The 20,461-nt window shown below is 48.9% G+C and overlaps 1 protein-coding gene across 8 annotated transcripts in view; it reads left to right on the plus strand.

The window, feature by feature from the left end:
• The window catches only part of fbxo8 (F-box protein 8), a 166,461-nt gene that overhangs the window by 37,628 nt on the left and 108,372 nt on the right, over nucleotides 1-20,461 (plus strand). Inside the window, exon 1 of one of the 8 annotated variants that reach the window (XM_069941112.1) lies at nucleotides 15,264-15,502. The exons of the other annotated variants lie outside the window; for them this stretch is intronic. The gene's annotated coding sequence lies outside the window, so the exon portion shown is untranslated. Of the gene's footprint in view, nucleotides 1-15,263; nucleotides 15,503-20,461 lie in introns of those variants that run through there. 8 annotated transcript variants of the gene reach the window in all.

A 20,461-nucleotide genomic window follows, 5' to 3' on the forward strand; every position in this document is an offset into this window, starting at 1 on the left:
GCAGGGGCCCCCAAGAGCATAACCAAAGACACAGCATTCATTCCAGACCTCTGCTACCACCAGTGCTGGGGAGCCAAGATTCGGAAGTGTCGTCAGCCCTGCTTATTCCAGGGAAACGACCAGGCTGGCCGCTGTTAATAACTGCAGCAGCTGGCCAAGGACAGCGCCTCCTCTACCTGTGAGACTCAGTCAGTGGCTGGTGGTTACTCGTTGATACTGGTGCCCAGATCAGCGTCATCCGGCCATGGCTGTCGTGACCAGGAACCGACCTCGTGGACCTCGCCTCTGTCCGGCCAATGCAATGGCAGTCAGGTCGTATGGAGACAAGACAGTCCACTTCCAGATCAGGCAATGAAATTTTGCTTGGAGGTTCACTGTCTCGTCCCTCCCGACTGCCATCCTGGGTGCAGACTTCCTCCTCGTGCATGGTCTTCTTGTGGACATTCGAGGTACGTGCCTGGTGGACACCCATACCTTCCAGGCTATTCGCCTTGATCCCTCCCACTTGGAGCAACCGCAGATGGCCACAATCAACACGCCCAGAGATGAGTTCCAGCAAATCCTAGATGAGTTCCCGACACTCCTCAAGCCACAGTTCTCCACTGCTTCGCCACGCCATGGGTGTTCCAACACATCCCCACCCAGAGCCTACCAGTTCACGCCAAGGCAGGGCGGCTTCCGCTTGACAAGCTCCATTTAGTGAAGGAGGAGTTTTCCCACCTGCTGGAACTGGGGATCATTCAGCGGTCCGACAGCCCGTGGGCCTCGCTGCTCCACCTGGTCCCAAAAGCCTCCAGCGGCTGGCTTCTGTGCGGAGACTATTGACGGCTCAACAAGGCGCGGATATCACCAGATCCCGGTGCACCCTGAGAACGGCTATCATCACCCACTTTGGCTTGTTCAAATCCCTGTGCATACCGTTCGGGCTCAAGAACGCCACTCAGACCTTCCAGCGCCTCATGGACTCTGTGGGCAGGGACTTGGATTTTGTCTTTATTTATTTGGACAACATCCTCGTCACCAGCAAGGACCGGGTGCAACACAAGGCCCACCTATGTGCCCTTTTCTCCCGGCTGGCTGACTTCAGCATTACCATCAACCCGGCCAAGTGGCAGTTTGGGAAAGAGTCCATGCATTTCCTGGGCCATACCATCGCGGCTGAAGGAGTTATTCCCGCCGCTGTGAAGGTCGCCGCTATCAGAGAGTTCCCAGATAGCCTCAAGGGGATGCAGGAGTTCACGGGTATGGTCAACTTTTACAACCGCTTCATCACGGGAGCTGAGTGCATCATGCAGCCGCTATTTGCCCTCATCGCTTGGAACCCAGAAGTCTGCACCACATTCAAGGCCACCAAGGATGCCCTCGCGAAGGCCACCATGCTCACCCACCCGCACACCGACCTGCATATGGCACTTTCTGTCGACGCCTCTGCCACAGCTGTTGGTGCTGTCCTGGAGCAGCAAGTGAATGGACATTGGAAGCCGCCTGCTCCGCTAGCCAGAACGCAAGTATAGTGCCTTCGACCACGAGTTACTGGGCCTGTACCTGGCAGTGCAGCATTTCCGTTATTTTTTGGAGGGGAAGACTTTTACCATTTTCACTGACCACAAATCCCTCACCCAGGTGCTTGCGATGGCAAAAGATCCCTGGTCAGCCCACAAGCAGTGTCACCTCTCCTTCGTGTTGGAGTTTACCACTGACATTCGGCACAAGGCCGGGAAGGACAACATGGTCGCTGATGCACTCTCACGACCGGCCATTTGCCTGCTGACACCCGGCCTTGACTTCAACCAGCTCGCCCGGGACCAGAATTCCGACGATGAGAAACGAGCCTTCAGGACTGCCATCACAGGCCTGCGGTTCCAAGACTTCCTGGCTCCTAGTGGTGAGGGCACCATCCTGTGTGATGTCTCCATGGGCATCCCGTGACCAGTGGTTCCCCAGCAGTGGCGCAGGCAAGGGTTCCACCATATCCATGACCTTTTGCACCCTTCCATCAGGTCCACGGTCCATATGGTGGCACGGGCTGCGGAAGCAGATCGCGGGCTGGGCCAGAAGCTGCACCCATTTCCAGCTGTCCAATGTGCAGAGGCACACCAGAGCGGCCATCCAGGAGTTCGAGCACATCTGGGAACAGTTCAGCCACATTCACATGGACATCGTTGGGCCCTTACCAATTTCCCAGGGTAACTGTTACCTTTTCATGGTGGTCCGAGGCAATCCAGATGCCAGACGTCTCCACAGACTCCTGCTCCCAAGCGCTGTTGCATGGTTGGGTCACCCGGTTCGGCGTCCTGAATCACCTCACCAGTGATCGGGGCGCCCAGTTCACCTCTGCGTTCTGGGCACAGCTTGCCAACAGGCCGGGGATCAAGTTACACCACACCACGACCTATCACCCGCAAGCCAATGGGCAGGTCGAGTGACTACACTGCCATCTTAAGTCGGCACTTAGGGCCTGCCTCACCAGTCCTGACTGGGTGGACGAACTGCCTTGGGTGCTCCTGGGCATCCTCTCGACATCCAAAGAAGATCTACAGGCATCATCAGCTGAGCTGGTCTACGGCGCACCACTAGAACTACCCGGTGAGTTCGTCAACACACCTCAGAACCCCCAGCAGTCACTGCATTAGCTACTCCCCCACCTCCGGGCCCAGTTGGGCTCCTTCGCACCCCCACCGCAGCCCAGTCACAGCACACAGGCCTTTTACGTCCCCAGCGAGCTGCACTCCGCTGAGTACGTTTTTATTCGGCAAGGCCCATCCACAGCACCTCTGCAAAGGCCTTACGAAGGGCCGTACAAAGTCATCCAGCATTCAGGGTTCACGTTTACGCTGGACATCGGCGGTAGGAGGGAACTGTTTACATTGGACAGGCTGAAGCCAGCACACGTCACCCCCACCGAACCAGTAGTTGTGGCCCATCCCAAGAAGCAAGGCCTCCTGACTATAAAGGACATCAGTGCCAGTTCTGGGGGGGGGCTGTGTGACGACACACCGTTAGGCAGGCGAACCAGCCCCGCTTATAATACACGCGGCGGGGAACCGGCCAAAATGGCGCCATCGGGGGTTTCCCTTTCGACCTTGGCACTGGGCTCAGAAGCCCATGCTTGGGGACCCATGTGACTCCCTAGTGACGTCAGCGCCCACAGCACACTTCTCAGCCAGGCCCGGGCTGGGTGTATAAGGCCAGCCAGGCAGCCTGCAATAAATTAGTCTGCTCACTGAGCTCAACCCATCTGGTTGTAGCTGCCGCTACAATATTTTCTTTTTATATATCTGTAATCTTTTTTTTTGCTCCCCTTAAAGGAGTTGGCTGTAGGGGTGTTAACATAAAATCTTTTCTTGTTTATTTCTATACTGTATGCTATGTTTTTTTTATTATCTTTTAAATAAAGTTTGGAAAAAAAACCTTATGGTAGCTGTCTACCAGGAGTGTGGTCAGTCTCAGGTCAGATCATATCAGACAAAGGCTTTTGGAGAAAGGGCAATTAGACCCTGTAGGATGTGGTTGATCTTGCCAAGACACTGGAGACGGCTCACCAGAATGCAGAGGCTTACTCCTGCGGCAACCTGGCTGCCGCGTGGGGACCACAGGTGCTGCCATCTTGGGATGTGGAGTCCCTAACAGCAGCCACTATTGCTGAGCACCCAAGGTGATATTACTGTGGATAGACAAAGCATTTGCAGAAGAACTTTCTTGCCAGAAATGCGACCTGCTCCAGCTGCGGAAGAAAAGCATACTATATAGATCCAGACCTTCCCCTTGCAGTGCCATGTGCAAATAGCAGCTGTCGCCATCTTGGACTGCGTCATTTCCAACTCCACATCTGATCGCGGAGAACAGTACGGCGGGAACCCAGGCACGACGGCCAAGGTGATGTCACTTCCAGCTTCGCTTCAGGCAGTGACAGCATGCAAACCATGTGGGCAGTCATCTTCGGGGCAGACATCTTGGAGGATGCCAATGCACAGACAACAAAATAACACTGGCACCTATCTTTCTGGACCAGAGCAGCCCACATCAATTAGCAAGGTCCATCATGGACATTGAGGTAAACGGCCACATTATGAACTGCTTGTTTGACATGAGAAGCACCAAAAGCCCAGTTGTATACACCCAGGCACTGTATAGCACTGTTCCCTCACAGTGACCGCAGTCCAGTGTAAAATCCCGTTGGTCTCTAAGTCCAATTCAACCAAAATCCGAGGTAGCTGCACATCATGGATGTACAAGAATTTTAAATTGCTCATTATGCCATAAATGATGCACCAGTCATACTGGAGCTAGACTTCCAGTGCCAAATTAAAAGTGTTCTGGTGGAATATGACGGTCCTTAATAACCAACTTTTAAACCACCGACCCGCCACCCTGAGCACAGCCAATCAGCGACCCGAACACTGCCCACTGCTCACAAGCTATGGACTGCCTACCCTCCAGGTCCCACCGCCAATTCAGGACCTTGAGGTTATGAGGGAGTGGGAGCTCCAGCAGGGGCTGCATACACTCAGGGTTGGAAATCTCACTCATGACTGTAAGCCTGTGGGAACCAAGAGCAAGCGATACAGTTCTGGGGACAGAGCCATCATCGAGGCTGAGGTTAGGCGACTTCTGGCAGAGGCCATCGGAGAGAGCAGGTAGAGGTGGTAAAGAGTGGAGAGAAACACAGGATGGTCATAGACTACAGCCAGACCATCAACCGGTTCACCCTCTTGGATACCTAACCCCTCCCCCAGCATAGCCAACATGGTGAACGAGATTGCCCAATACTGGGTCTTCTCCACTATCGACCTCAAGTCTGCCTATCTCCAGCTCCCGATCCTCCCAGTGGACTGCCCATACATGGCATTTAAGGCAGATTTCCTCAGGGTCCCCTTTAGAGTCACGAATGGACCGAATGGTGAATGACCACCAACTGAAAGCCACGTTTCGTTACCCGCTCCATCATGATGCTAACCTGCAGAAATTCCTCCAGACACCTAAAACCGTAAATCTCAAGTATAACCAGAATAAATGGGTGTTCCGCACTTCATGACTGGTTATACTAGGATGCGGGGTGGAGAATGGAGTAATTCGATCCAACCCTGAGTGTATGCAGCCCCCGCTGGAGCTCCAACTTCCCCCTAAACTCCTGAAAAGGTGGCTGGGATTCTTTTCATAAGAAGCACATAAAGCCTGGCCCTGGTAAAAACTACTCCATTTCCCCCATTAACAAAAGCCCAGGTGGCCTTCACTTGCATCAAAGACAACGTTGCCAAAGAGGTGATGGATGCTATAGAGGAATCCATCCCATTCCAAGTGGAGAGCAATGCGTCCGACTTCAAACTGGCTGCCATGCTAAACCTGGTGAGCAGGCCGGTGGTATTTTTTTCACGTACCCTCTAGGGCCCCGAACTCCAGTACTCAGTCATTGAGAAAGAGGCCCAGGCCATAGTGGAAACTATGTGCCACTGTCCACTCTGCTGACTGGCCAATGTGCAGTCGCATTTATGTTTAACAACAAATAGCAGGGAAAAATTAAAAATGACAAGATCCTGAGGTGGAGAATTGAATTGTCCACCTATAACTATGAGATCTTGTGCCAGCCCAGGAATCTCAATGAGTATCCTAATACCCTGTCCTAAGGTTACTGCGCCAAAGCGCGAGCAGATGAACTCCAAGGTCTTCATAACACCCTTTGCCGCCCTGGAGTCACTGGGATCTATCACTTTGTGAAGCCCGCAACCTCCTGTACTCGATTTAGGACATCAGGGAGTTGACTCACAGCTGCCCAGTCTGCACCGAGTGCAAGCTACAATTCTACCAGCCAGAGAAAGTTCACCTGATCAAGGACACCTGCCCCTTTGAATGTCTAAGCATGAACTTCAGGGGCTCCCTCCCCTCCACGAACCAGAACATGTATTTTCTCAGCATTTTTGACAAATACTCTCAGTTTCAATTTGCCCTCTGCCCAGATATGATTACACCCACTCTTACTTAGTCCCTCGTAACTTTTTAATGCTTTTCGGATACCCCAGTTTTATCCACAGTGACCGGTGGCCCTCATTTATGAGCAAGGAGTTGCACCAATACCTGTTTGCCAAAGGCATATCCACAGAACAGGACCATCATCTATAATTCCCTGAGGGAATAGCACAATTTGGAGGGCAGTTCTCCTGACCCTCAAGCCAAAAGGGCTGCCTGTCTCCCAATGGCAAGAGGTCATACCAGAGGTAATCATGCTAATCCTCAGTATACCTACGTGCAGTACCAGGATGGGCAGAGAGACACTGTCTCTGTCCGGGACCTGGCATATGCAGGAACCCCTGCAACTGAGACTCTCACTGAACTGACCAGTCGATCGACCAGCACCCTCCCCTTCCCCACGACTACCAGAGACATGGTCAAGCATCCAACCCCACCATTGACACCCCAACCCATATGACCCATCTAGCCCCATCTGATTCTGTTTAACCATCCAAATTGGAGCCCTTCACACAGACCACTGCCCAGGAGCCTATATCATCACAACTGTGAGGTCAGTTTGATGGATGAAACCACTGGATAGGCTGAACCTGTAAATACATTCTGAATGGACTCTGTCACTTCACCAGAAAGGGTGAATGTGGTGGAACACATGCATTGTATTGATGGTCCGCCCCTGAAACTGTAACTCCTCCCTCTTCAGGATTCCTAATAAAGGCAGTACCGCACCATCTCCTCCCTCAGTACTGCCTTGGAATCAGGCCCACAGCATGTAGGATATACCTGTAAGTTTATAGCGATTAAAGCCTATTAATCTTGACTTCTGGTCTGCTGGGTCTAATTGATAGCGCTTCAGATACCACAGTAGTGGGTTATATAAGATGGGACGCTGAATCGGCATACAGGAGGGAGATTGAAAACTTGGCTGAATGGTGCACCAACAGCAACCTCGCATTCAAAGTCACCAAAACCAAGGAGCTAATTGTTGACTTCAGGAAGAGAAATTAGTTTGTTATATTTTTTATTTGTTTCAGATTTAGAGTCAGAGTATGTACATGACATTCTTTAACCTTTGGCCAATGGAGAATTACCACTTATTGGCAGTGAAAAAAAACTGACTCAATATGCACATGTAAACAAATAAAAAAATATAAAAAAACTGCAATACAGAGAGAAGGAAAAATATCAATAAAGTGCAAAATATAAGAATCGTTAAATTTGTTGCTGATTGAGTTTGTTTGTTTTTGAATATTTCATTTAAAATCAATCTATAATTCCCTGAGGGAATGGCACAATTTGGAGGGCAGTTCTCCTGACCCTCAAGCCAAAAGGGCTGCCCGTCTCCCAATGGCAAGAGGTCATACCAGAGGTGCTCTACACCATCAGGTCCCTCCTCTGTAGGGCAAACAAATGCGACCCTGAATGAAAATTTATTCTTCCCCAAGCTGTTGGCATCTGCTGATGACCCTAGGGCCTGTGCTATGGAGACATATCAAAACCCACAAAGCAGACCCCCAATTCGATATGGTCCACTTCCTCCATGCTAATCCTCAGTATACCTACGTGCAGTACCAGGATGGGCAGAGAGACACTGTCTCTGTCTGGGACCTGGCATATGCCAGGTCAATATGACAATTATAACAATTAATAAAATCATAAGTCACATTACAGAAGTTACAAATATATGCTAATTTGTATAAAGAAAAGAAAAAAAGCGAGAAAAAAATTAAAAAAACGTAAATTCCAACTAAACCCTACCCCCAAACCTTATTATCCTTACTAAAGAAAATACTTAAAATATATAATAACATAGTTATATATTGAATCATCTTCGATGATTGCTGCTGCACTCTGATGGCAGTGTTCCCTGTAGATGTTCTCAGTGGAGGGGAGATTATTGCCTGTTATATCCTGGGCTGTGTCCATTACCTTTTGCAGGGCTTTCTGCTCAGGGGTTGATACGCAGTAAATAACTCAAGAGGCTAAGACTGAGTGACTGATTGTGGCACTCTCAATCGCAGATACGAAGTAGGTAGTCAAAGGCTTTTGTGACAGATTGTTATATTTTATATTATGTATAGATATGTTTTTGGAAGATAAAGTATGGGGTTTTCTTATAGTGTAAGTCACAAACAAATACAAACACTTCAAAACGGATTTCATTTAAAATGCCAATGCTCTGCTCAAGCCAGACAGTCCCGGCTCCGAGTGTCTTTGCAAAAACTTTTAAGAATGCATATAAGGACTTCACAAGTAGTTGTTAATTGGACATGCTGTGGAGTAATGGATTATTGTTTTGGAAAGCAACAGATGAACGGAATTGAAGATTAGGTCTGATTCCACAGTCTGTCTGAATGCAGTTTGCTGTTCTAGGAAGGACAGGTGGTTTTGCAAGCTGAGAGAGGCTTTTCTTTGAGAGAGAGAATACAGTTCTACAGTTCAGCAGCAGTAGCTGGGACTGGAACATGACAAGTTGGCAAGCTTGTGGAAAACCCCATTTTGAAGGTGGGTTGTGAGTTCTAAGTTCAGCCTGGTCAAATCCTTAGAGGTCCATACAATGGGAGATGGCTGGCTGTATAGTGTTTCACTTGAAATAAGGAAAACAAAAAGGAACTCTGTGGTGACGTGAAAGAAAGAGGTTATCATCTGGAAAACATTGATGGAGCAAATTTCTTTGGCAAGACACTGAAGTGGCTGATTGGAAGGAATTAGCTTGTGTCCAACAAGCAACAAATCTCTCTCTGAAAACCAACAAGAACCTTCCTGAGCAGCAATCATTTACCTTTCAAGCAGCGGGTCCTGGTGAAATTCATAAATGGTAAATTCTGTGCACAGTATAAGAATTGCTTGATACTGGTGAACTTGGAGGAATGAGAAGTGAGATTGGACTGTGAATCAAAGAACTTTTCTGAACTTATACATACATTACATACATGTGCGCTTAGCATTAGAAAGGGGTTAAGTTAATAGTAATAAGTTAAAGTTTGATCCTATTTTAATATTTAAAGAAAATTAAAAGTAACTTTTGTTTAAATAACCATTTGTCTTGGTAAATTTCTGTTGCTGCTGGGTTTTGGTGTCCTCAGAGCCCATAACACTTTATTGATCAGAAGACCCAGGCATGGCTCTACATGCTGCTGGCTCACGTCCAAGGCAAGTATGAGGGAGGAGACTAGGGCTTTCGGCCTTTATTAGGGGATCTTATGAGGAGGGCTACAGGTACAGAAGGTTTGCCAGCCTGCCCAGCCTAGTGAGGACATGCCTGGACATGCCCACAGTACTGTTTTCCACCACATCCACCCCTCTTTTTTTTGAATGAAGTACAGCAGGGTGAGGCGGGGAAATTTCTATCGGCAAGGTCTTGTAGTCCATACAGTTCAAAGGTTCAGCTGCTCTGACGGTTTTATTTGGCGTTGTGATCTCTGAAGTACTGCTTGCTGTTTTGTTGGTTCCAGTGGAATGGTGGCTTGTTTGCTTGGCTGGTTGTTGGAAGGCTGAATAGTGTGTGTGTCTACCAGGTCCATAGGGGGTGGGGAATTTGTTTGTAACTTTTGGTGGGGGGGGGGGGACACTTGGTGGGCCGTATTGGACGTGGGATCACTACTTCACCTGTCAGGGTGATCGCTGGGACCAACTGGTCCCAGATGTATGCTGTATCGTTTCGCCCATCTGAGTACCTTACCAGCGCATACTGGGTGGGGGGGGGGTGGTCACATGCAGGAGGTGCACTTCCTTGACCAGTGGTCTGCCTTTTGTGTTCTAACATGCTTCTGGAGAAGTAATGGCCCTGGGGTTGTAGCCAGACCGGCAGCGTGATTCCCGACGCCGACCTCCTGGGGAAGGAGAACTATTTATGTTGCATTGAGTTAGCTGCCGTGCAAAGTAGGGACCTGGTGGCATGCAGTGCTTCTGGAAGGACCTCTTGCCACTGGGATATGGGCATCTCTTTCAATTTGAGGGCCAAAAGGACTGCCTTCCAGATCGTACCATTCTCCCTCTTCAGCTGCCCGTTCCCGTGGAGATTGTACCTGGTGGTTCTATTCATAGTTATGTCCCTGGAAAGGAAGTATTACTCATGAAGGCAGATCCCTGATGGCTATGAACATAACTGGGGTATCTGAACAGAGGGAATACTGTGCGAAGTGCTTTAATGACAGTGGATGTGGTCATGTTGGGGCAGGGGACAGTGAATAGGAAATGTGAGTATTTGTCCTTGATGCTTACGAAGTAGATGCTCCAATTCGTGGACTGGAGGGGCCCCTTGAAGTCCATGCTGAGCCGTTCGAAGGGGCGAGAGGCCTTGATGAGTTGGGCTCTCTCTGGTCTGTAAAATGGGGGCTTTTATTCTGCACAGACTGGGCAATTGTGAGTCAGCTCCCTGACTTCCTCCACTGAGTAGGGAAGGTTACAGGCTCTCACAAAATAGTAAAGCCTTGTGACCCCGGGGTGGCAGATGCTATTGTGGAAGGCATGGAGGTGACAGGGCATCAGGTAGCTCATTGAGTTTGCCCAGGTGGTACAAGATTTCATAATTATAGACTCAATTGTCCACCTCATGACCTTGTCATTTTTGATTTTACCCTGCTATTTATTGATCAACATAAAAGCGACAGCTCTCTGGTCTGTCAGCAGGGTGAATGGTCTGCCAGCCAAGTAGTACCTCCAATGGCACACGGCTTCCACTATAGCTTGTGCCTCCTTCTTGACGGCAGAGTGCCTATGTTCGGGGCCTTGGAAGGTGAGGGAAAAAATGCCACTGGCCTGCTTGCTTGGTTCAGTGTGGCGCCCAGAGTGAAGTCTGAGACATCACCTTTCACTTAGAATGGGATGGATTCATCCATGGCATGCATCCCCGCTTTGTCCATCTTGTTCCTGATGTCCTCAAAAGCCTTAAGGGGCTATCCCAATGGGGGAAAGGTAGTGGTTTTCACTAGGAGTTGGGCCTTGTCTGCAATAGTTGGGAATCCTTTGGGCATAATATAAGAAGAGGCCTAGGCACCTTTTTAAAGCCTTGGGGTGCTGTAGCAGAGGTAATTTCAGAAGGGTTCTCAGCCAGGTCTGGGCTGGGAGTATGAGACCAGCCAGGCAGCCTGCAATAAATCAGTTTTTGCTCACTGAACTGAACCCGTGTGGTTGTCCAATCCTTCAGTTAGCAATGTAGCCGCCACTACAATTGGTGACCCCGACAGGTTCAAACGTCTTTCAACCTAACATGAATGACCCTTCGGTCAACACTATAGCTTCCTGACTTCTGGGTTCAGGAGCCGGAGACCTGGTTCAGCCAGGCAGAGGCTCAGTTTCACCGCTGCCAGATTTCATCGGATTCAACCAAGTTTTACCATGTGGTCGCCGCCCTGGACCAGGCCACTGCCAAACGAGTGCTGCACCTCGTTCAGCACCCACCCGCAGAAGATAAGAACAGGACCATCAAGCAGGTGCTCACCAGTTCCCTCGGCCTCTCCAGGCACCAGAGTGCCACTCGGATGCTGCGCCTCGACACCTTGGGGGACAGAACTCCAATCGAGTTGATGGATGAGATGCTCACACTCATGGATGATCACACCAACTGCCCACTCTTCGAGTGCATCTTCCTCGACCATCTGCCTGAAGACATCAAGCCATTACTGTCCCAGGAGAGCTTCGTTGACCCTAGGAAGGTCACACAAAAGGCTCAGGAGCTATGGCTCGAACAATTCCCGGAGGGCTCAGCAGTCCAGCAGTCACGGGCATGACCACGCCAAGCCTTCGTCTAATGCTGCAGTGGAACACCCGGCCCCTGCAGGGGCCTCAAAGAGCATAGCCAGAAGTAAGTCATCCACTTCAGGCCTCTGCTTCTGCCAGTGCTGGGGAGCCAAGGCTCAGAAGTGTCGTCAGCCCTGCTCGTTCCAGGGAAACGAGCAGGCCGGCCGCTGTTTATGGCTGCAGCGGCTGGCCAAGAATATAGCCTTCTCTACCTGCAGGATTCAGTCAGTGGCCAACGCTTCCTCGTCGACACTGGGGCCCAGTTCAGTGTCATCCCAGCCACAGCCATCGAGTCCTGGAACCAGCCTTGAGGACCTCTCCTCCATGTAGTCAATTTGACGGAGATCCAAACGTATGGAGACAAGACCATTCACTTCCAGATCAGCCACAAAAGTTCTCGTGGAGGTTCACCGTTTCGTCCCTTCCAACCGCCATCCTGGATGTCGACTTCCTCCTCGCCCAAGGATTGACATTTGAGGTAGGTGACTGGTAGATGTCCGTACCTTCCAACCGTTCACCTCAACGCCTCCCGCACAGAGCAGCCGCAGATGGCCACGGTCAGCACAGCCAAGGACGAGTTTCAGCGTATCCTGGATGAGTTCCCATCGCTCCTCAAGCTGCAGTTCTCCGCTGCCTCACCACGTCACGGGGTGTTTTATTACATCCCCACCCAAGGCCCACTGGTCCACGCCAAGGCACGCCAGCTCCCGCCAGATAAGCTCCAGATAGTGAAGGAAGAGTTCTCGCATCTGCAGGAGCTGGGGATCATTCAACACTCCAACAATCCTTGAGCCTCACCACTCCACCTGTTCCCAAAAGCCTCCGGTGGCTGGCACCTGTGCGGAGATTTTCGATGGCTTAACGACGCGACAGTATCTGACCGTTACCCGATCCCTAACATCCAGGACTTTACGGCCAACCTGCATGGTGCGAGGGTATTCTCCAAGGTCACCAAAGCCTGGTGCACCCCAAGAACATACCCAAAACATCCATCATCACCCCCTTCGGCTTGTTCGAGTTCCTACGCATGCCATTCATGCTCAAGAATGCCTTCCAGAACTTCCAGCGCCTTATGGACACAGTGGGCAGGGATTTGAATTTCGTATTCATTTACCTGGATGACATCCTTGTTGCCAGCAGAGACCAGGCACAAAACAAGTCTCACCTGCGGACCCTTTTCTCCCGACTGGCCAACTTCGGCCTAATGATCAATCCGGCCAAGTGCCAGTTTGGGAAAGAGTCCATGCAGTTCCTGGGCCATACCATCATGGCCAAAGGAGCCACACCTGCCGCTACGAAGGTCGTTGCAATCAGAGAGTTCCCACGCCCGGACAACCTCAAGGGGCTACAGGAGTTTGCAGGTATGGTCAATTTCTATAACCGCTTCATTCCAGACGCTGCGCGCATTATGCAGCCACTCTTCACCCTTGTGGCAAAAGACAGGTCATTCGTCTGGACTCCAGAGGCCAGCAGGGTATTCGAAGCCACGAAAGATGCCCTGGCGAAGGCTACCCTGCTCGTCCACCCAGGCACCGACATGCATATGGCGCTCTTCGTCAATGCCTCTGCCACAGCCATTGGCACCATCCCCAAGCAGCAGTTGAACGGACAATGGAAACTACTGGCATTCTTTAGCCAACTTCTTCGCCCGCCAGAGCACAAGTATAGCGCTTTCAATCGTGAGTTGCTGGGGATGTACCTGGCGGTGTGTCATTTCCACTATTTCTTGGAGGGGAGGCCTTTCACCATTTTAACCGACCACAAACTCTTCACTCAGGCGCTCGCTATGGCAAGAGATCCCTGGTCGGCCCGCCAACAGCGTCACCATTCCTTCATGTCAGAGTTCACCACCGAGATTCGGCACAAGGCGGGGAAAGACAACATGGTCGCGAAGCACTCTCATGACTGGTCATTTGCGTGCTGACACCTGGCTTCGACTTCGACCAGCTCACCCAGGTCCAGAAGTCCGACGAGGAGACGTGGACCTTCAGGACTGCCATCACGGGCCTGCGGTTTCAGGACCTCCCGACTCCTCACAGTGAGGGCACCGTCCTTTGCGATGTCTCCATGTGCACCCCACGACCAGTGGTTCCCCAGCAGTGGCGCAGCCAAGTCTTCCACCATATCCATGACTTTTCCTACCCTTCCATCAGGTCCACGGTCTGTATGATGGCAGAACGTTTTGTCTGGCACGGGCTTCAGAAGCAGATAGCGGACCGGTCCAGAACCTTCACCCATTGCCAGCTTTCCAAAGTACACAGGCACACCAGAGCACCCGTACAAAATTTTGAACACGTCCGGAAACGGTTCAGCCACATACATGTGGACATCGTCGGACCCTTTCCCGTTTCCCGAGGTAACCATTACCTTTTCAAAGTGGTAGACCACACCACTTGTTGGCCTGAGGCGATCCCGATGCCAGATGCCTCCACGGACTCCTGCTTCCAAGCGCTTTTGAATGGTTGGGTTGCCCGGTTCGGCATCCCGAACCATCTCACCAGTGATCTGGGTGCCCAGTTCACCTCTGCGTTCTGGGCACAGCTCGCCAACAAGCTACATTGAGCTACATCACGCCACATCCTATCACCCACAAGCCAATGGGCTAGTTGAGCGATTGCACCGCCACCGCCACCTTATGGCCCGCCTCACCGTCCCTAACTGGGTGGACGAGCTGCCTCAGGTGCTCTTGGACATCTGCTCAACACCCAAAGAAGACCTACAGGCGTCATCAGCCGAGCTGGACTGTGGTGCACCACTAGCCCTACCCAATGAATTCATCAACGCACCTCACAATCCCCGGCAGTCACCGCATGGTCTACTTCCCCGCCTCCAGCCCCACTTGCCGGCGAAAATGGCATCGTTGGGGGTTTCCTCCCAACCTCGGCACCGGGCTCAGAAGCCCGCGCTTGATGACATCGGGGGCCCCCCAGCGCGGTTCTCAGCCAGGTCTGGGCTGGGAGTACAAGACCAGCCAGGTAGCTTGCAATAAATCAGTTTTTGCTCACTGAACTCAACCCGCCTGGTTGTGCAATCCTTCATTTAGCAGTGTAGCGGCCACTATGGGGCCACAGGTACAGTCACAGGATGGGGAAATCAGGAATACAGCTGTTCTCCAGAGGGGTATTGGCATCCCCATGCACATTAAATCTTCCACAAGGCCCCACTCCCACCACCCTCTTCATGCTGCTGTCATCAGAAAAACAGGCGAGTATCCAGCAGCACAAGGACACTTCCTCGCTGTAATCAGATTTCTGAATGAACAATGAACCACAGACACGGCCTTACTTTTTGTTGCACTATTTTTATTTTTTTTTCCAATGTACTTATATAATATATATGTTTGCACTGTGATGCTTCCGCAAAACAGCGAATTTCGTAACACGTACACGACAATAAATTCTAATCCTGAGCCAATGGCTCAGGTAGCAGGACAGCCCAAACCACGTGATCCCCACTCCAGGTTCCTCCCCTTTTGGAGAAAACGTGCTACGCACAGCGTCACGGCCACCAATAACAAACCTCCACCGAGATTGCATCACGGCCGTTACGTCGGGCGGAGCTTGCGTGCCCGTCGCTGCCATTAAAAAAAAAGTTAATTGGGGACAGTAGGTGTGAAGTCACGCGGGTGGTTTATTTTTTAATATGTTGACTTTGCTCCGCTCCTTCGTGGCCGCGCTGCGATGGATTTGAAGGAAGATTACGAACACTTCGTTTGTCTTGTTTTTCGACCCATTATTCACTCCCCTTCCTTGTTTTGGGACCGAATTAGGCATCGGACGAATAGCGACTCCAACAGGTAGGCGGAGTCCACAAGCGGGGTGTCGTGACGTCAGAAGATTGGTAGCCGGCGGCGGCCGTCCAATCACGCGTGTGGAGGGCGGGCCCTCTGACGTTGCGATGGTGGGGCTGGGTGGGGGGGTGGAATGTGCACTGTGTTGCTTTGCAGAGAGGTTGGATGTTACACGGTAGATTCTCTTGAGCTTCAAAGTGCATTTGCGTTAGAAATTGAGAAGATGCGCAAAGGAGCCCTGTTTCTTCAAAAGATGTTCAATCTGCAGGCACCGCGGTTGAAGTAAAATAATATTGGAAACTCAGCAGGTCAAACGTTGTACTTTATATTGCAGAGATATCTTTGTCTCTGATGTATAAAGTCTACCGTTTGACTTGGTTTTTAATCTGCATTGATTTGGCTAACTAACTGTATCTTGCTATATAAAGTACACTTTGACCTGCCGAGCTTCTCCAGCATTGTGTCTTTAAGGTCCATTGATTTGCCTGCAATTGCAAACTGCGGTGTTCTCCTATTTGTTGCGTTGAGAATTGGAATGTTGTTTCCCCCTCTCTCTCCAATTTCAAATTCAATTAGTGTTGATCACTCTGGTGGTGATCAGGAAGTACATAGGAGTTATCATCTGGAAGCCAGACTCCCATCTGGGCACTGCACGTTGGAATATTCAGGGTGCTGAAGCAAATTGATCTTCAGACACGGAAGGGAAGAGTCGATGCACAAAACAACAAGAATTATTGGTCACGGAAGTCCTTGTCTTGCAGCAACCTCACAGTGCAAACATTTCGAAGGAAGTGAAAGTAGTATTAGAACAAGACCAAGTGAGGCAGTGTCTCTGTGATTCATTATCCATTCAAGAATCTGATGACAGAGGGGAAGAAGCTGCCTTTGTGTTGCTGAGTCTTCAGGCTCCTGTTCCTGATGGTACCTTATTGAAAAGTGCACCCACCATTTAAACAAAAAAGTATAGAACCAGAAAAAGGGAAGAAAAGTTGCTAAATATCACCTTATTTTAGTTCCATTCATATTTGTGATTTTTTAATGATTTTTTACGAATTCAGTTCCAATAATCCACAGTACAACAATCACATTCATCAAGTATTCTTCTACCGAGTCTGGCTTTATCCCCCTTTCTCTCTCTCCTCTTACCCCCCCCCCCCCCCACACACAACATAAAATAACATAAAAACACATTAACTATTTAATTAAAAAACTTGTATAAAAGGCATTTAACAATAAAAAAAAGAAAAACACATTAACTATAGGATTTGTCAGATCTCGACACCCGTCCTCTTGCATTCATCTCGACTGCCTGATTAGAATGGACTCCCGTTTTCCCCTCCTTCACCCCAGGAGAGGAAAGACTTGAGGGGTACCAGGCAGCGAAGTACAGGGGATCACATTTTATCCTTGCACCTATCTAATGCAGGTATGGTTGCCAGATCTTAAGAAAAGTTTCATATTTCTTCATTAGATTTTAAGTAACTTTCTCCAAGGGAACACAGCTCTGAATTTCCATATTCCAACGTGCAGTGCCCAGATGGGAGTCTGACTTCCAGATGATAACTCCTATGTACTTCCTGATCACCACCAGAGTGATCAACACTAATTGAATTTGAAATTTGCACAGCTTCATTGTAAGCCTTCTGTCCATGATGTTTCCCAACAGGAATAATTCTGGGTCCTGTTATTTCTCGAGGGCTTGGCCTCGGTCTACCCAAAAGGGCCTCACTCTGGAGCATGACCAGGTTGAGTGCACATAGGTTCCTGCCTCTATGTGACACCTGAAACATTGTTCGAAAATTCCTTGTTTACCTTTATTCAATTTCTGCGACATGAGGTATAGTTGGTGAAGAAAGTTATACTGCACCAGTCTTTATCATGATATAATTATTGTGGTCATGCTGTCACAATACAGGTCTGACCAGCACAGTTTACCTATTGGAATACCTGGGGTCTGACTCCCATCTCTGCCTTGACCTCTGAAGCCCTGGTTTTTGACCCTCCACTTGGAACAGGGAATACATTGTCCAAAAAAAAATTTTGTGTTCCCATGAGTCTCCATGTCACTGCACTCCGGTAGGGCCATGGTTTGTCCCAATTTGTCCGTCAAGAAAGATAGTAGCAAAAGAATCTCCTATTTAACAAATCATATTTAATTCTTAACTGCTCAAATAACATGAGCTGCCCTCACTCATAACAGTCCTCGATATGCCTGATCCCCTTTTGGGACCAGTGTCCAGGTTCTTGTTGTCAATAGTCAATGGTATTGAATTGTTTTGAGTCAGTGGGGGGGGGGGTTCATGTTTGTAATCTTGAAAGTCAGCTCAGAATGCTGGTTTTTCTTCTCATCCTCCCTTTCCCCCCAATCCACCCCCATAGATGAAGAGCACAGGTGTTATCATAGATAAAGTTGTAGGTTCAAGTTCCAGTGCCTACTAGAATCCCTGCAAAGGCTGAGGATCCTGTGATATTGGTCTCTGAGAATGATGTCAGAACATAATTCAAGAGGGTGAACCCTCGCAAAATGTCAGGCCCTAATGGTGGACTTGGCAGGGTACTGAAAATCTGCACTAACCAACTAGCTGGAATGTTCACAGGCATTTTCATCCTCTCATTACTGTAGTCAAGGTTTTCCACCTGCTTCAAAAGAGCATCAATCATCCTGGTGCCTCAGATAAGTTCTGTGTGCTGCCTCAAAGACTATCGCCCAGTAGCACTAACTTCTACTGTGATTAAATGCTTTGAGAGGCTGGTCATGACCAGAATTAACATGTACCTTAGCAAAGATTTGGACCCACTGCAATTCACTTATCGTCACAATCGCTCCATAGCAGATCCAATATCGCTGGCTCTCCACTCAGTTCTGGATCACCTTGAAAACAGCATTTCCTACATCTGGCTGCACTTCATCAATGGCTACTCAGCCTTCAATACTATTATTCCTTTAGTGCTGGTCAGGAAGCTACAAACTCTGGGCTTCTGTACCCACCTCTGCAAATGGATCCCTGACTTTCTCATCAAAAGACCACAGTCATTACGAATTGGAAACAATGTCTCCTCTTCACTGATTATCACACAGGCACACCCCAAGAATAAGTGCTTATCCCACTGCTCTACTCATGACTGTAGCCAGGCACAATTCCAAAGCTATCTACATACTTGCCAATGACCCCACAGTTGTGGGCAGAATCACAAAACGGCAATGAGGAAGCAGACAAGAGGGAGCTAGATCAACTCTTTGAGTGGTGTCACAACAACTTAATCCGTGCAGTACAATGAAATTAGACGCCAACAGTGGCTGTTGCTTTAGACGCAGAGAAAGTCTTTGACGGGGAGAATTCAAATATTACAGAGGTTCAACCTCTGAACAGAGAGTTGGAGAGGATGACCAAGTGTAGGTTCTTGGGAGTCAGAATCTCGGAGGATCTTTCCTGGAACCAACACACCAATGGCATCATGAAGAAAGTCTCTACTTCCTCAGGAGTTTACGGAGGAGCTAGTGGAGTTGTTCAAGTGAATCGGTACGGACTTGAAGGGCCGACATGGCCTGTTTCCATGCTGTAAACGGTTATATGGTTATTAGCAAAACCAAGGAGATGATTGTAGACTTCAGGAGGAAGTCAGGGGAACATGAACCAGTCCTTATCAAGGGCTCAGTAGTGGAAAGGGCCAAGAACTTCAAATTCCTGGGTGTCAGCAACCTCTGCAAGTCCTGGAGCCTCCATGTTGATTCCATCATAAAGAATGCTCATAAGCAGCTATACTTTCTGTGATGTTTGAGGAGAATTGATATGTTACAGAAGACTCGGAAAACTTCTTTAGGTGCACCGTAGAGTGGATTCTGGTTGGTTGCATCACTATCTGGTATGGAGGTGCCAAATCTCAGGACAAGAAAAGACTCCTTAACTCGGCCTGCAACATAACAGGCTCCAGACTTCACTCCGTTGAGGCAGTATCTTTAAAAAAAGAGCCTCTATTCTCAAAGACCCCCACCACCCAGGCCATGCCTCTTCACTCTGCTACCATCAGGAGAAACGGTACAGGAGCCTAAAGACGAGCCCTCAGTGGCACAAGGACTGCTTTTTCCCCACTGCCTTACTTTTCGTTCAGTATTCTTTTTATTATTGTTCTAAGATGACTATAACATGAATGTTTGCACTGTGATCCTGCCGCAAAACACCAAATTTTGTGACATGTTCATGACAATAAGTTCAGATTCTAATTTAGTTCTGAGCCCAGAGCACAAATTTTGGCTGATAGTCCAGTTCTCATTGCTGCTTAAAACCTTCACAATTAGAGAAATGAGTCATTAGATTTAGTTGAGAAATTTAGACGATTTTTCAGGTTGTGCAATCTGTAAGACAGGACATTTGTATTCAGAGAAATTTTGATAACAGTATAGTTTGAAAATGCAAGTTCAATCAACTTTGATTTGCAAATAATTGTTCCAAATAGTAAAACTCCAAATTCAAGGATACTTGATCTAGATCAAAATGTGTTTTGTGAAGTGTTGACCATGTCACTAGTGCAGGAGAAGGAATGTCCAGGTAATTCTGTGACTATTTTGGAGATTTTCTTAATTTTGTATTTGGTGCATCTACTGCCTTTTACTGTATGATATTTTTCTTATTCACTCTCTTGTTTATGGGGACGGGAGGGAACCCGCATGGCTGAAACTGTTGTACTGCAATCACTTCCTCCCACCACCACCCCCCCAAAATAAAATACATCATGGAGAGGCTTCAACTCACTGTGGAGCTTGAGAAGACTGGGGAGATTTGGTAAATGTGGTTAAAATGAAAGGATTTGGTGAAAGTTAAGAAAATGGTTCTGTTTGAAGGATAGAAGATATCCATTTAAGGTGGCTGCCAAAAAGAACCAGAAATAACATCTGAATTTGTGATTTAGAATGTATTCTGGATGTAATAATGACCTTCAGGATGGAATTGGTTCGGAAAAATTTAC

This window comes from Narcine bancroftii, chromosome 1 (genome assembly GCF_036971445.1).
Source record: "Narcine bancroftii isolate sNarBan1 chromosome 1, sNarBan1.hap1, whole genome shotgun sequence".
NCBI lineage: Eukaryota > Metazoa > Chordata > Chondrichthyes > Torpediniformes > Narcinidae > Narcine > Narcine bancroftii.